This window comes from Bubalus bubalis, chromosome 16 (assembly GCF_019923935.1).
Source record: "Bubalus bubalis isolate 160015118507 breed Murrah chromosome 16, NDDB_SH_1, whole genome shotgun sequence".
In the NCBI taxonomy this organism is placed as follows: domain Eukaryota; kingdom Metazoa; phylum Chordata; class Mammalia; order Artiodactyla; family Bovidae; genus Bubalus; species Bubalus bubalis.
This window is the reverse complement of record NC_059172.1, coordinates 3,133,830-3,151,257: the sequence shown is the minus strand read 5'-3', so window position 1 is coordinate 3,151,257 and position 17,428 is coordinate 3,133,830. Positions and strand designations below refer to the sequence as shown.

Below are 17,428 nucleotides of genomic sequence, written 5' to 3'. Positions count from 1 at the left end.
GCCAGACCTAGAAGCAGAGTGGGAAAGCGCTACAGAGTGGAAGGGCGGAGCCACTCACTGAGCGCTTCCAATGCCATCTATTTATCACAGCCTGTATCTTGTTCATTTGTTTGCAACAACAACAGTAATAACAGTAGCTAACGTTGTTGAGAACTGACACAGGCCGTCCGCTGAGAGCTCTGCATGCGTGCATGCCTAGTGGGGACCCCGTGGATGTAGCCCGCCAGGCTCCTCTGCCCATGGAATTTCCCAGGCAAGAGCACTGGAGTGGGCTGCCTTTTCCTTCTCCAGGGGATCTTCCCAACCCAGGGATCAAACCCTCGTCTCCTGTGTCTTCTGCACTGGCAGGCAGGTTGCAGACATCAATCCTCACAACTTGATATGGTAAACTCTAAACTTGAAGAGGCTAAGTCTTGCCCAGAATCCTGCAGTTTAGGTGCCAGACCTGGGATTGCAAAGTACATTCTTATGACTGAAGTCTGAGCTCTCATCCACTCTCTTCTGTCCCTCGCCTTCTCTCTCTGAATCCTGCTTTTCTTCATAGTGCCTTTGCTCAACCAATTTATTGAGCACCCAGCATGTGTCGGGCACTGTGCTAAGTGCAGAGGAGACAAAGATGGCGTGAACCTAAGGCCCTTTAGATCTACACCTTGATGGGGGAGACAGAAAAGGAAGATAGACTTCTAACACAGAGCACTCTTTTTTTAGTCTCCAAAGATGTCTCTCAACACGTTGTCCCCATTTCCAGCTTGTACCACTAGACTCACGGATGCTCCACCTCTGAGCCCTTCTCGTTCCCTCTTTCCCGTTCTGCTTCCTCTCATCCCATCGTTTTGGCTCTGTCTCCTGTCTCTATTTATGTTTCTCCATCCCTCCCATTCCCACCCCCGGCCCACCACGTCTCTCCTGTGGCCTCTTCTCCTCTCCTTGTTCCAGTGTTGTCAGTTTAAACATGCCGATTAATTTCTGACTTTAGCCCTTCAGCTGCAGGCCTGGTCATCCTTGCCCTCTCCCACTTACCCTGCCTCCCCCATGGAGTTAGGCTGGTCTCCTTCTCCGTGTCCTGGGCTGGGGTGCCACGCTCAGGGCTGAAAGCCAGGATCGGAGGTACCAGTTTCCTGTGTTTTAACTGCACCATGTGGCGTGTGGGATCTTAATTCCCCGACGAGGGATTGAACCCACGCCCCCCGCCCTGCAGGGGAAGCACGGACTCTTAGCCCCTGGCCCGTCAGGGAGGTCAAGCTTCCCATGTGCTACTTCTAGGTCACACACATTCTGGTTTCTGAGAGGTATTCTGGTTTCTGTCGGGGGGTTCTGAGAGGGGGAAATGGAAGACGTGGCGGGTGCTCATGGCTTAACCCTTCCCTGTTATTCATCCACTTTTGCTTGCTTCCCCATCTCAGCCTGTGCTTCCAGACCCAGCTCCCCGTGTGGATTGTTTTGGGGGCAAAACCTCAGAGGCCAGGTCCCCAGACAGAGCCTTCCTTGCAGCTCAGTCTTCCAACCAAGGCTAACAGCCAAGAGTCATCCAGACGTGACCGGCAGCGCGGTGGGTGCGGGGAGACACTCATCCCGCTCCGTGTACAGAGCGATCTCTGCGGGCCCTTCTCTTCCCGTTTCCTCGGCCTTCTGGGAAGATGCCAAATTTCCATCAAGGGGGCTGGCTTTGCACTGAGTCTTCCATGAGGAGCTGTTGAAAGCAGTCACCTCCCAAATGTCAGAAGATTCACCCCTCTTTGGGGAGACCCTGATGCGATGAATACGGTGTTGAGTCCCAACCCCAAATCTGAAGGAGAAGGTACTCCTGACCCATGGGCACAGAGCTTTACAGAGCTTGTGATCCTCCCCACCACGCTGAGAGTCGGGTATTTCTTCTGTTTGTGAGATAAGGAAGCAGAAACTCAGAAAGATTAAGCAACTATCCAAAGACTGTGTGTGCTCAGTGGCTAAATCATGTCCAACTCTTTGCAACCCCATGAACTGCAACCCACCAGGCTCCTCTGTCCGTGGCATTCTCCAGGCAAGAGGACTGGAGTGGACTGCTGTGCCCTCCTCCAGGGGATCTCCCCGACCCAGGGATGGAACCCACATCTCCCATATTGGCAGGTGCTTTCTTTGCCACTGAGTCATTTGGGAAGCCCTAAGACCACACGTCTGTAAACTGATTCAGGGTTGCCTGAACAGGTGGCTTCCTTGGCCAGGCTTATCTCCTTGTTGCCCAAACGAGACCATAAATCAGATCTCTCTGTTTATGTCCTACACCATGTGCCCCACCATGCCTATCAAAGTGCTCTACCCTTAAAAAAAAGACAAAAAAGAAACAAAACTATTGAGTGAATGATTGAATGAATGAATCACCACATCCAGGTAGGGGGAAAGAAGAGACTGTTTTACATCTAGACAGAGTAGAAAGTCTGAGATTGAAGGGAATTTAAATATTCTCAGTTCTGAGGATTTTCTTGTAAGAGGGCACGTGTCAGTTTGGGGGGTTTGGTTTAATATGATTAACATTTACTTAGCTGGTGAGTAAGTGAGTCCATGAGGGCCCCGCAGGTCAGGGTGGCCTTGGTTATCTGCCTGCTGCAGTCAGCTGGGGGGTTAGCTGGCGGGTTTGATGAGGTTTGGCTTTGGGCTTGTACAGTCTCTTCCATACGGCTGGGACCTTGGCTGAAACGAATCGGCTCATGGACTCTGCTCCAGTGGGTCTCTCCTCTTCCAGGAGGCTAGTCTGGTCCTGTTCAAACGGAGGTTGGAGGGGTCTAAGAAATTAATGGAGACAAGCAAAGTCTCTCGAGTCTGAAGCCAGGAAGTAACATCACATCACTGATGCCTCGTTCTATTGGCCAAACCAAGTTACCAGTCCAGCTTAGGTTCAAAGAGTCAGGAAAAGCTGTCCACATTTTTTTTTCAGCCATGCCTCACAACTCGCGTGATCTTAGTTCCCTAACCAGGGATTGAACCCAGGCCCTGAGCAGTGAAAACTCAGAGTCCCAACCACTGGACCACCAGGGAATTCAACAAACGTGTCCACTTCTAAAGAAAAGACCTGCAGAGTCTTTTTGCTAAAGGCATGCCTTTAAGGAAGCAAGAATGATGGTAACCACCGTTCTAATCGACCACAGCGGACTTAGCGTGTATGTACAGAAAGTATTAGCGAATTGCCCCAGAAACTTGCTACTCTGACATCTTCCTGAAGGCATCAAGAACTTTTTGTCTGTATCATTATGATATTAGAAACAATTTATTAGGTTTACATGAGGTGTCATATTACTTGTGTATAATTCACTCTTCCTTTTCGGCTAGCTCTGTGACTGGCATCCTTAACCCCCAGCTCCTCCATTTGGCTACTGTCACTTTTGAGAAAGACAGAAGGCCACACACTCATAGACATATATACCTGAGACCCTCGTCCTCTTGATGTGCCCCGCTGTCCCACCCTGGCAGAGGCAGATTTCCAGGGGTCTGCTACCCATCCCCAGGGACCCAGTCCTCTCCTGGTGGGTGTGGTGAATGGTACTGACGTGATGGACATGAGTTTGAGCAAGCTCCGGGAGGTGGTGATGGACAGGGAGGCCTGGCATGCTGCAGTCCATGGGGTCTCAAAGAGTTGGACACAACTGAGCGCCTAAACTGAACTGAACTGATTCTGAGAAAAAATCCTGAAGTGGTTCGAGTTGCGCTGCAGTGAGTCCTTACTGCTGCGTGGTGTCACTGTTGAAACTTGGTCCTCTGTAGCCTCTTGCACACATGATCTCTTCCAGATTTTTTTAAAAAATACTTTTATATATTTATTTATTTATTTGGCTGCACCAGGTCTTAGTTGTAGCATGTGGGATCTACTTCCCTGACCAGAGACTGAACTCAAACTTCCTGCACTGGGAGGAAGGAGGCTTAGCCACTCGACCAGGGAAGTACCTGTTCCAAGATTCTGAAGCAGCCAAAAGTGAAAGTGAAGGTCGCTCAGTCCTGTCCAGCTCTTTTCCACCCGGTGGACTATACAGCCCATGGGATTCTCCAGGCCAGAATACTGGGGTGTGTAGCTGTTCCCTTCTCCAGGGGATCTTCCCAACCCAGGGTTTGAACCCAGGCCTCCCGCGTTACAGGTGGATTATTTACCAGCTGAGCCACCAGGGAAGCCCTAAACCGCCGATGTGGGGATTTACACTTTGACTCCAAAATTAACAGTTTATACTCATTCAGCCACTGATTTTAAAACAGTGGTTCTTTAGGATCTGCCTGGATTCCAGAAGACTTCCTGATCTGAGCCACATGCTGTTTGCGAGTTTGCTTGGTCTCCATAAACCCTTAGGGCTCGACCGAGAACCACAGTACCAGTGAACCCACCGAAACAGGCACCGAGCATTTACCAAACTGAGAAACTTTCACGGGTTGCATACTTTCTTTTAAGAGGAGATCACACCTTATGAAAAAAATATGTTACCAAAGACACTGGATAATTTGACTTACATAATTTGACACTGTATTTTCCAGAAGAATAATCATGAAAGACAGCATATTAAAAAGCAGAGAAATCACCTTGCTGACAAAGGCCCGTATTTCAAGCCACGGTTTTTCCAGTACTTGTGTACAGTTGTGAGAGCTGGGCCATAAAGCAGGCTGAGTGCAAAGAACTGACGCTTTCCAACTGTGGTCCTGCAGGAGATTCGTAAGAGACTCTTGCACAGCAAGATCAAACCAGTCAATCCCAAAGGAAATGGAGGGTGAGATGCATACAGAGAGTATCATGGAAATTTGCAATACCATATGTAAAATAGATGGCCAATGGGAATTTGCTGTAAGACTCAGGGAACTCAAACACAGGCTCTGTGACAATCTAGAAGGTTGGGATGGTGAGTGAGGTGAGAGGGAGGTTCAGGAGGGAGGAGACATGGGTGTACCTATGGCTGATTCATGTTGATGATTGACAGAATGCCACAAAATTCTGTAAAGCATTTATCCTTCAATTAAAAAAATAAATAAAGTGCAAAAAAAAAAAAAAACCTAAAGAAAATCAACCCTGAATATTCATTGGAAGGACTGATGCTGAAACTGAAGCGCCAATACTTTGGCCATCTGATGCTAAGAGCTGACTCATTAGAAAAGACCCTGCTGCTGGAAAAGAGTGAGGGCAGGAGGAGAAGGGGGCGACAGAGGATGAGATGGCTGGATGGCATCATCGACTCAGTGGGCATGAATTTGAGCAAACTCGGAGCGAGTGGAGGACAGAGGAGCCTGGTGTGCTGCAGTCCGTGGGGTCGTGAACACTCGGACGTGACTTAGTGACCGAGCGACAAAAACTACAACAGGGAGAGGGATCTTCAACCACTTGTGTATTTCGGCTATTTTGCATTTACTAAACACTAAAAATCTCGTGTTTCACTGAGCAGGCACTCCTAAATTAACTTCTTGGCATGTTATGACAGTTACTTGGGCTTTTTCATAGTGTTTTTTTATCATATCTAACTTCCATTACAAAGCTATTGATTTTGGAGAGTGTTTTTTGGCACGAACACAGCCACTTAATGACTCTAAGATAACGTCATTCTAGGACACAGAAAATGTTTTAATGATAATGTTGAATATTGGAATAACAGCACGCTTGTCAGTAATGTCACTGTCGGAGGTTACGATACACATAAGCAGCAGTTTGCTTAACGATGGAAACCTAACGGAGGTTAGTTCCTTTGCCAACTCGAAGGACGCTGCCAGGTGGCCAAAGCTGTAAACAGCGGGGAAACCGCTCAGCACACCAATTCTGAAATCATGCAACCTTGATTTTTTTAATTTAAGATTTGCTGCTTTTCGAATTTGAATAAAATATGATGGCCCCACACCACCGTGTTCTTCAGTCACTCAGTCGTGTCTGACTCTTTGCCACCCAATGGACTGCAGCCCGCTGGGCTTCCCTGTCCTTCACTAGGTCTTGGCATTTGCCCAAATTCATGTCCATGGAGTCAGTGATACTATCTAGCCATCTCAGCCTCTGCCATCCCCTCTCCATCTGCCCTCAATCTTTCCCAGCATCAGGGTCTTTTCAAATGATCAGCTGTTCACATGAGGTGGCCACAGTGTTGGAGCTTCAGCTTCAGCATCAGTATTTCCAATGAATATTCAGGGATGACTTCCTTTAGGATTGATTGGTTTGATCTCCTTGCAGTCTGAGGGACTCTCAAGAATTCATATCATTATTATCCTCTTTTTGCCAATGGAAAATGGAGCCTTAGAGTAATTAATCCAGCCCCTCAAGGCCTCTAAACTGGCTCATAGCAGAGTTGGAAGTAGACCCCAGTGCTTAGTAACCTAGATTCCATTTTTCTCAAGGTAATTTTTTTTGTAACAACCTTACGTATTCTCTGTCCTAAGACTTGTTTGAAATTGTACTCACCCATTACCAAAATCTCTCCACAATCTCGACTTTTGAAAAAATATATGTATTTGGCTGCAGAGGGTCTTAGCTGTGGCACGTGGGATCTAGTTCCCTGACCCAGGATCGAACTCAGGCCCCTGCATTGGGAGCACGGAGTCTTTGCCATGGACTACCAGGGAGATCTCCACCATCTTGAATCTTGAGAAGAAATGTTGGGGAAATATCAATTTCCCTTCTCCCAGAAAAAAAGCTTTTAAGCAAATTGGGACACCTCTTCCATCCTGACCTGCCCTGGATGGGGCAAGGACACATCATTATTTCCTCCCTGGGGACCCAGGCTACCTACCTGCCAAGTGAATTGTTCAAACTGCAAGTCTGCTTTAAGTGACCCAGACAAAAATCTACATTTTACATATTCCTCTCATTGTATATTTAACCGTGTCTTGATTAGCAACCTAGCACACGTGTACATTCATATAGACACGTGTGCCTGCTGTGCATGCTAAGTTGCTCAGTCGTGTCCAACTTTTTGCAACCCCATGGACTGCAGGCTGCAAGACTCCCTTGTCCATGGGATTCTCCAGGCAAGAGTACTGGAATGGGTTGCCATGCCCTTCTCCAGAGGATCTTCCCCACCCAGGGATCGAACCTGCGTCTCTTACGTCTTCTGCATTGGCAGGCGGGTTCTTTACTACCAGCACCACCTGGGAAGCCCATAGATATGGAAGTCGCTCAGTCATGTCCGACTCTTTGCGACCCCATGGGCCATACAGTCCACGGAATTCTCCAGTCCAGAATACTGGAGTGGGTAGCCTATCCCTTCTCCCCCGGATCTTCCGGATCTAGGAATTGAACCAGGGTCTCCTGCAGTGCCGGAGGAGTTTTTACCAGCTGAGCTGCCAGGGAAGCCCAGGTATGTGCGAGTACATGCAAACGTGCGCATGCGCACACACGTACACGCACTCACTGTTACGAGGGAAGCCCCTGGTGTCCAGTGGCTGACTCCACGCTCCCAAAGCGGGGGCCCCAGGTCCGATCCCCAGTCAGGGAACCAGATCCCACTTGCCGCAACTAGGGCCCAAAGCAGCCAAGTAAATAACTAAATATTTTTTTAAAAACGCTAATGTTTGGGTGACAAATATACACATTCACTCGCATTCACACACACACGTACAAACTTCTGGAAGGCTGTGTCAGAATTTCCCTGCAAATTCTACACCCCGCCTCAGCTCCAAGCCCTTGAGGAGGGCCTCCCAGGCACTCCCTGGAGTGTTCACCCGGGGAGCACTCCTCCAGGGGAAGGATCTCAGAGCTGCTCTATGTTAATTACAAGCCTGAAACAGGCTCATCCATCATCCTGCGGTGACAGCCTGGCCGCCCGGCCCCGCGCCCCGCCGCCCCGTTTCTCCTTGGGTGACCAAGCAGACCGGCTCCACAGAGTCAGGGGCAGGGTCCGGCTCAGCTGACGCCCTCCTCGCCTCTCCTCTCCTGGGGGCTCCCATGAATCCCCCACTCCCCTCCCTTGCTTAAGCCCCCTTCACGCGGGGATTTTCCCACCTGCCCCACACCGGGCTTCCATTTCAGCATTTCCCTGAAACTTTGCAGTCATCCCTGGTACTGTTTGGGCCGCTTCGCGGATGAAGAAAAGGAGCCTCGACGAAATGATTTGCTCAAGGTCACCCCAGCTGGGAAGGCTCCATTGCGTTCAAACCAGACTCTGCAGTTTGCCTGGGATCCCGGTGCGTCTCCCAGCCTGCCCCACCTCTGGGCTGGGGACTCCCCAGCTCAGGTCTCAGGTGTGAAGGGCTTGCTCACAGCTGAGGAGTTCCTCCTGGAAACCCCACGGGGACTTCGTCCTCCTCTTCTCTCCTAAACCAGCCTCAGGGCCAGAGTCTCAAGGAGATCCACAGTGGACACGAACAGGAGCCCCAGGGCCAAGGGTCAGGGGCCGAGCAGAAGATGCCTGGTTACAGGGTGAGATGAGAGGGGGGGTCTGGGGCCACCAGACACACAGGTGCCTGACAGCCGGCTCCAGGATCACCGGCAAGGCCAGCTCCTGCCCTGCGGCCACAGTGGGTTGGTCAGCCCTGGTCCCCACCCCTGCTCATCCAGCCCTGCCTCGTGGGGACTGGGTCCTCTGGAGATGACTCTGTGCCCCTTCACAGCGTGAGGACCAGGGCAGTGTGGTCCTCATTAGAAAAAGCTGCTCCAGGTCCGATGCATGAGACAGGGCACTCAGGGCTGGTGCACCAGGATGACCCTGAGGGATGGGATGGGGAGGGAGGTGGGAGAAGGGTTCAGAATGTGGGATACATGTACACCCATAGCTGATTCAAGTCAATGTATGGCAAAAACTACTACAATATTGTAAATTAATTAGCCTCCAATTAAAATAAATAAATTAATTTTTTAAAAAAAAGAAAAAGAAAATGAATATTGAAAAAAAAAAAAGAAAAAGCTGCTCTCCTTGCCTAGATAATTTTGAAAAACCTCTGGAGGGCAGGGACCGTGTCTTTTTGTCATTAGCCTCAGCTTCAAGCAGGGAGCCTGGAACCTACCAAGCGGGCACTCGGTACCTATTGGCTGAAACGAAACAAAAGGGAGACGCCTTTCTGAATCCTGTCCGTTTCTATTTTTTACACTTTTGGCTGCGCTGGGTCTTCGTTGCTGCGTGCGGGCCGTCTCTGCTGTGGCGAGCAGGAGCTGCTCTCTAGTGGCAGTGTTCTCACGGGCTCCTCACAGCGGTGGCTTCTCTCGCTGCAGAGCACAGGCCTGGGCACAGGCTCTGTAGTTGTGATGGACGGGCTTGTTTGTTCCCCAGCACGTGGGATCCTCTTGGACTGGGGATTGAACCTGTGTCCCCGGCATTGGCAGGTGGACTCATATCGACCACGCCACCAGGGAACTCCTTGTCCATTTATTCAGATGCTGTCATACTCCTGAGCCCAGTGCGAGCCACGTCCTCCCCTCCCCCAGGAGTGCCCTCTGCGCTTCCCAGTCAACACCAGCATATTCATGAGTGGTTGCCTTTTCACTCCAGCTACTAGGAAGCTCCTTGGGAATACCGCAGACACCATCTAGGCCTATAAACGCTTTTGCTTCAAAGTGGGCAACGTCCGTATTTGGGTAAAGATCCTTTTTTCCCTAAAACAATGAGACATTATTCTTAGCTTTTGTGTCTCCTGAGGAAACCGCTGGAGGTAGGAAACCCAAGGCATCGCTTCTCGTCGTTATTATCAGCTAGGGTTTTGCCTAACAGGTTATTTCTCAAGGAAGGAATCACACATTTGCACTGCATGGTCCTTCCTCCTCCCTGCTGCTCCAGGCCTGTGTCCCTGGGGTCGGGATTGAGGACTCGTGGAGGGCTGGCTTCAGTGGGAGCTGGGTGATGGTTCTGCACCCTGCCTGTAATGAAACGTCTGGAGCCTGGAATGTTCGTGACTCTGGGATTCAACAGCGTGACACTGCAGATGTCTCATCTATTCAAATGGGCACCTAAAGAGAATCTGCGCTCTGTAACTGTCCCCTTTCCCTGTCCCCTGTCCCTCTAAATGATATGCAGCATCTACAGAACTCCCAGATCCATCCACCTTGTTTGTTTCCACCTAAGATGTTTCATCTAACAATTATTTACATCCCGGAAAACAAAAAACCAGCAAACCATGAAGCTCCCCGCCAAACGTATTGAAAGAAAGGGGAGAACTAGTCTCTTATGCTAACTAGTCTCTGATAAGAAGCACCATTCTCTTTTGTAGCTATTTGTTTGTCTAGCTTTTGGCTGCACCATGAGGCATGTGGGATCTTATTCCCAGACCAGGAATGGAACCCATGCCCCCTGCATGGGAAGCATGGAAACTCAAACCACTGAACCACCAGGGAAATTCCAAGAAGCACCAATCTTGCAGCATCAATCACAACAGCTGAGAGGCAGAAGCAATCTAAACATCCATTTGGACAAAGAATATGTGGCTACAGAAAAGGAAGTATATCCATACAATGCAATGTGATTCAGTTTAAAAAAGAAAAAGACAATTTTGCCATATGCTACAACATGGATGAAATTTGAGGACGTCATGCTCATATCGGTAGACTTGGACACTATTTGCCTCTGGTCACTGCTGAAATAAGCCAGGGACAAAAGACAAATAACGTCCAAGTCTACTGATACGAGGGGTCTAACGGAGCCGAATTCTTAGAGAAAAGAATGGGCTGGAGGGAGAGGGGGCAGGGGTCTTGATCTTTAATAGCTGGGGTGGTCCAGTTTTGCAAGACGAGAAGGTTCTAGAAATCTGTTACGCGACAACGTGCAGTAGTAGTATAGTAGTGCTATACACTAAAAATGGCCCCAAAGGTGACTTGTATACTTTTTTAACCACAATTCTTTAAAACAAACAAACAAACAAAAAAGCACCATTCATGGGCCACAAGTCTGTCCCAGGGATTTCCAAGGAGTGAAGCACTCACCGTAATCGTACACGATGGGTACTGTTTTCCTCACTTCATAAAGGGAGGAACAGAGAGGCCTGCAGGCCTATTTGAGCCTGTGGCCATCTGCCTCCCAGCAGCCATGCTCTCTGACCGCTGTGGACGCCTGCACCCTCACGCAGGACTGGGCTGGAGTCCACCACTGCACAGATGAGAGCAGAGACTGGGAGCAGAGAAAGTCCTCTGGCTTTGCAAGGCCAGACTTACCAGGCCAAACCACCTCCTCAACCATGCCAACAGTCCCCCGCAGTACGCTCCCCACTTCTTCCTTTGTAATAGAACCCTTGATATTTAGCTGGTCGGTTACCCGGCCACCTGAAATATAAAGAACTCCTCCCTCGAAATCTGCTGGGACCATGTGACTACGTTCCGGCCAGTGGGATGTAAGAAGTATCATAGACAACCTCTGGAAAGTCTCTTTAAAAGAGGAGCACATCCTTCTTCAGTCCTTGTTTCTCCCCTCTATAGGCTGGAATAAAACATGATGGCTGGAGCTTGAGTGGCCATTATGGATCATGAGGTAGAAACTAATATTAGCTGATAACCCCAACCGTAGCACACCGATACCATCATGTAAGGCCCCTGCACACAAGGAGGGCTCTGACTTATCAACGATGGGTTTGCTGCATATGTGAGAGGTCTGAGGTCATCTCATTGGTCCTGACAGGCCTAGCGGGACCCAGATGCTCTAGGGCTGATTGTTGGATGAAATCACAAGACACCAAGTGCCCACAGAGAAAGCACAGAGGTTCTGGAGACAAACACTTACAGATTAGAAGCCAAGACCACTGACTTCTCCTGTTTTCCCATTCATTCATTCAACAAGTATAATTTGAGGCCTCACTATGTGCCAGGCATTGCTGTAGCCCTGGAAATACAGTGTCAAACCAGACAGAGCCCTGGTCCCCAGAGGTCCTGGACTGTTATGGACTCACGTTGTCTTCTTTCTACTTCCTACCGTGTGATACGAAATGTCCCTCGCCCATGGGAGGTGGGGGTGGGGGAGGGAATTTTTAAATGGGGCCAAAGAGGGCAAGAGGAAATTGCACCTCTCCCGAGACTCTCAGGAGATCTCCTGAGAAAGCCCATTTTGGAGCAACAGAGGAGACATTCCTATGTCTTGTTCTGGCTTGCTCTGCGGATGGGGGTGGAGCCGAGAGCTGCAATATGAAATCAATGAACTCACCTGAGAATCCACCAGTGGAGCCGGTTCTTTAAGTTTCTCCAGCGTCCCAAAGGGCTCCAGCTGCCGAAAACAATTCCTGATATTAGTATTGGCCAAGGCAGTAAAAAGTTCCCCAGTGGAGACCTGTATTTTCTAAACCAAAATCATGGCACAGTGTCTGAGCAGTGCCTGTCCCTGTGGGGTCCACGACAACTGGAAAGTTTTGAAATCAGAGCTCTCTGCAGATACAGATTTGGGGCATATGACATTGAATCATACTGGCTTGGCATGTCACCCTAAAATCCTTTTGCTGCTAGAAATTAATAAATCTAGCTGCTCATTGCAACACTATTCATAATAGTCAAGATGTGGGAACAACATAAATGTCCATTGACAACGAATGGGTACAGAAAATGTGGTAAAGGCACACACTGGAGTAGAATTCAGCCTTAAAACCAGAAGGGACTTCTGCAATGAGTGAAAACGTGGGTGAACCTTGAGGATATCACGCTAAATAAAATAAACCTATCGCAGAAAGACAAATGCTGTGTGATTCCACTTATACGACGTTCCCAAAATAGTCAGACTCTCAGAATCAAAGAATGGAACAGTGATTGCCAAGGGCTGGAGGGAAAGAGAAATGGAAAATTACTAATCAACCAGCATAAAGCTTAAATTAGGAAAGACGAATAAATTCTAGAGATCTGTGGTACAACACTGTGTCTGTGGTTAATAATACTGCATTGTACACTTTAAAATCTGTTAACAGGGTAAATCTCATGTTAAATATTAAGCATACTGACCATAATAAGATAATTTTTAAAAAATCTAGCAGTGAACTAACAGTTGATCTTGTACTAAGTGTTCTGACTGTTGCCCCTGGGAAACTGTTATTCTGTCTGGGGAGGTGTAACAAGGAAAAATTAAAAGGCGCACTCTCTCCTCTCAGGGAGACTCGGGGCTTGATGGGGAATCAGACATAAACCAACCAGGACTGTACGAGGCAGAAGCTGCAATTAGAAAGGCGGGTAGGGTTCAGTCTGGAAGGCATTGAATGCCACTCTAACAAGTTCGGAACGTATTCTCTGTATGAAGCTAACCTGAATTGATGAAAGGTGGGCGCAATATGTAGTAAATGGACTTCGGAGGGTTCATAATCTTGAAATGTACATCAAAACACAAAATATAGATTTTTCTAGAAAGATCTACCTTACCCATAGATTTCATCAGCTTTTTAAAAAAGGATCCTTAACCCAATAAAGGCTTCCCTGGTGGCTCAGAGATAAAGAATCTGCCTGCCAATGCGGGAGACATTGGTTTGATCCCTGGTTTGGGAAGATCACCTGGAGAAGGAAATGGGAACCCACGCCAGTATTCTTGCCTGGAGAATCCCATAGACAGAGGAGTCTGGTGGGCTACAGTCCGTGGGGTCGCAAAGAGTCAGACACGACTTAGTGACTAAAAAACAACAACCCAATAAAGGTTAGAAAATGTGGTCTGGGCACTAGAAAGCCATCACAGTTCGGGGCAGATGAATGGTCAGAGGTCTGTGTTGTGGACTCATACTTTGATGGAGGGGAGGTTGGAAGGAAGGCTTTTCAGAGGATGATCCAAAACCCCAGGGTGGATATTAAGCTGACAGGCGAATAGCATCTAAACGCACAGGATTCAGAGCAGTTCTGGATGAAAGAGGCACAGGGAAAGAACAAGAAAGATCAGAATTACGATTGGGACTCCAAGGAGAAAGATGACAAAGAAAGTATGAGTGACTTTCCAACGACGCAACTTCTTATGATTTGCCTTAGAGTCAGAGGGAATATTTTCACAACACCAGCCAAGCGCCAAGGTCACCAGGCAGTGTCAGAATTTCATTTTGTCTGTGGTATGTTTTGATATGAGAGTCAGGTACACTATTTTCCTCCTCTAAATCATGGGATTCACCTCCAGAAATTCTGTAGAATTCAAACGACTAGGAGGAAAACCTGCTCACTTGTTCAGCTTACCTTTCTCTGGGTCACCGTAGAGCCTCCTCCATCTTTGCGAAGGAAGACAGTCTCTCCTACCGGTTCTATAGAATCCATGTTGCACAGGCTATTTCACCTCCAGAGCAGATGAGGAAGGGCAAAAATGGCTTCAAGGTTTTCGCCCTAAGCAACTGCGTCATGCTTTCATCCGCAAAATAGGACCTAGGAAAAGCAGCAGCTCTGTTGGGGAGACCAAGGTAAGATAATTGGGCAAACTGAATCCAGGTATTTCTGAGACATTTTATCCACTAGGAATCCTCGGGCTGTGGGTGGCAGAATTCGTCTGAAACCGATGGAAGCAGAAGGAACATCCGGGCTGCTATCACCAAAGACTCTCGAGGTTCTGCTGCAGGTGTGGCTGTATCAGGCGTATCTCTCTCCTCATCTTGTTCCTTAATCCATTTGCAGTTTAGGCAGATTCTCCTCCACAAGACAGAGGTTATGACCTCCAGCAGTTTCAAGCTTACCCTCTCCTCCAGAACAATGCCAGCAGCTGCACTCTCTCCACACTCCTGGCAAACATCTCAGGTCTAATTCTGATTGACTTTGATTAGAGACCCAGCCTTGACTCAATTATTGTGGTTTCATTGGCTGACACTTCTGTGGCTGACAGCCTGGAAGTTGCGCCTCCAGTGAGCCTGCGTCCTAGCTGGCACCTTTGTGCCGCCGTCTCCTCGTGACTAGCTTAGTTCTCACCAAATAAGGCAACACGCTGCTGTTGTCACTTCTGGGGTGCGGTGACCCAAGGCTTGGACTTCCGTCTCTCTAGCAGACTCGCTGGCTTTGCTGATGCAAGCCTCCACGGGGCGGACACCCACGTGGCCCGCAACCGAGGGTGGCCAATCTCCACCAAAGAGCCGAGACCCTCAGTCCGACAGCCCTTGAGGAACTGAATCCTGCCCACAACCCTGAAAGCGTCGTTGAGCCTTCAGATGAGACCCGAGTGCTGGGTGACACTTTGATTAAAGTCTCACGAGAGACCACGATCCGAGGACCCAACCGAAGCCTGTCCAGATTCCCGACCTACAGAAACTGCGAGAAAATAAATGTGTGCTGTCTTAAGCCCCTGAGTTTGGGGCTAATTTGTTACACAGCCAGAGATGACTGATACGCCTGGTTTCTGGGACTGCCCCCCGAAGGGGCAGACGAGGTCAGCCTTGGGTGACCCACGCGGAGGGAAAGCAGGGGACGGTTGTCTCCCCAAAGGAAAGCTAAGGGGCAGTTACCACGTTCAGGATGGAGTCTGGGCAGGCAGAAACACCTGACACCTACCTCATACGCTGGGAATGCAGGAGGCAGCTGAGAACACACCCAGAGATGGACTGGGCAGTGATTCACGCACAGGTGGCTGTTGAAACTGCATGAATGGATGAGACTGCCCCCGAGGAGGGATGCATCGAGGACAGGATCTCTTAGGATGAGCAGCCATGAAGGCGGAGATGGGAGGATAGGCAGACGCGTGCAGGGCAGGGAAGGGGTCAGCATGTTACCTCTCCTTCACGTTGAATGAATTTGCCTTATCTGGTCAAGGAGACAAGCATCTGAGGAGTTGCTGCATTCTGTTAGAAACCTGGGCTTCCCCCTCCACCACCTTTTTTTTTTTTTAACGTGGACCATTTTTATAAGCCTTTCTGGAATTCATTACAGTTTTGCTTCTGTTTTCTCTTTGGGGTTTTTTGGCCACAAGGCTGTGGGATCTTGGCTTCCTGACCGGGGATCGAACCCACATCCCCTGCATTGGGTGGTGACGGCTTGACCACTGGACTGCCGGGGATTTTTTTTTTCAGGAAGATGAAAATCTGGGCTGTCAGGTCAGAAGTTAGATGTTGGAAAGACACCCACACCAACGTGAGTATTAATATTAAAAGCAGGCAAAGGGATGATTTTGTGCAGCGAGAAACCTCGAGGGAAGACAGAGGCCCTGGGCAGATCCTCGCAGAGCGTGTGCTTAGGCAGGAGGGGAAGGAAGAAGACCCAAGGGAAGGGACCGGAGAAGGAATCGCGGGAGAAGAGGCAACTCAAGGCTGGTCTAGTCTCCTGGAAGCCACCAGAATTTCAAGATGGATGTAGTCAAGAGAGGCAGGTGCTAAAGAGAGCTCGAGCGTGGCGGGACTGAGCAAAGGATGACGGACCAGGCTTCAGGGGGTCGGGGTGGTCCTAGTGGGAACCGTTTCAGCAGAAAGCAGGGGCAGGGGCTGGACTGCACGGGTTTACGAGTGAGTGGGACGTGAAGGAGAGATGTGGAAAGCCAACCGGCTCTGCGAGAAGTGGTCGACTTGGCCCGATTTGAGCCTCAGTGTAGGCTGATGGCGAACGCCTCTGCTACGTCTTTCCATCCCCATCTCAGGGTAATTTCAGTGGCCCTCCTTGAGCGCTGGTACAGCCGACACATCAGGGCCCTAAGCATCCACAGGCCTTTGCTGTAACGAGCCGGCTAAGAAACAGGCTCAGCTGTCCTGGCTGTGGGATCTCTGCGGTGACGACCACTCAACCCAGCCACTGTAGCGCAACGGCGGTCACAGGCGGTGTGTAACCCAGGGAGCAAGGGCTGCGTCCCGGTGAACCTTAATCGCAAAAACAAAGAACAAATCCCAAAGCAAACAAAACCCCAAACGTCCCAAACAAACAAACAAAAGAATCTGCAGCAGGCAGCGGACAGGACCCGGTCTGTGGGCTCTAACTCGCTGACCCTTGCTCTGGGCTTCTGGAAGGGGATCGGAGATGCTAGTAAACGGGGCGACTGATGAAGGAAGACCAGCATCAAGACCTTGGGGAGGTGGGTTTGCCTCGGAGAGAAGGTTCTCGCACCTCTTTGGACACTTGTGGCTCTCAGACTCCCTCTTCGTATGTCTGCCTTTCAACCCTCAACTAGGAGCACCTCAGGGCTAGGAATTCTCCCAGCAGTGATTCCAGAGATTTCCACACAGGAAGCCCTCAGACACAGAAGCAGTTGAGAGGAGACACAAAACAGCTCATTGTGGAAGGAGGAGAAGGAAAGAGCTCCTCATGGAAAGGCCTGTGTCGGCTCGGTGAGTGTGGAGCCATGAAGCCCGGTCCCCTCCACTGACGTTCAATCAGAGAGGCAGCATGTCTCCAGTGTTTCGGATTCGGTCCTTCCAGGGGGCAGAGGACTGGGGCAGAAGGTCTTGCTGACTCACAGTTACCCAGTTCCACGAGGTTCCCTGGTGGCTCAGCAGCAAAGAATCCGCCTGCAATGCCGGAGACATGTAGGAGACACAGGTTTGATCCCTGGAGGAGGAAGTGACAGCCCGCTCTAGTATTCTTGCCTGGAGAATCCCATGGACAGAGGAGCTTGTGGGGCTACAGTCCAGGGGGTGGTGGAGTTGGACACGACTGATCTCCTGGGCACTACTGAGCTCTCACACA

General features: G+C 49.6%; 1 long non-coding RNA gene across 1 annotated transcript; it reads right to left on the bottom strand.

The window, feature by feature from the left end:
* Window positions 1–2,600: 2,600 nt before the first annotated feature.
* LOC112579536 lies at window positions 2,601–17,292 on the bottom strand. Its single transcript, XR_003103849.3, has 3 exons — window positions 14,021–17,292; window positions 12,039–12,098; window positions 2,601–2,734 (listed from the first exon to the last, which is right to left on the bottom strand). It is a non-coding gene; the product is annotated as an uncharacterized LOC112579536 (long non-coding RNA).
* Window positions 17,293–17,428: the final 136 nt, after the last annotated feature.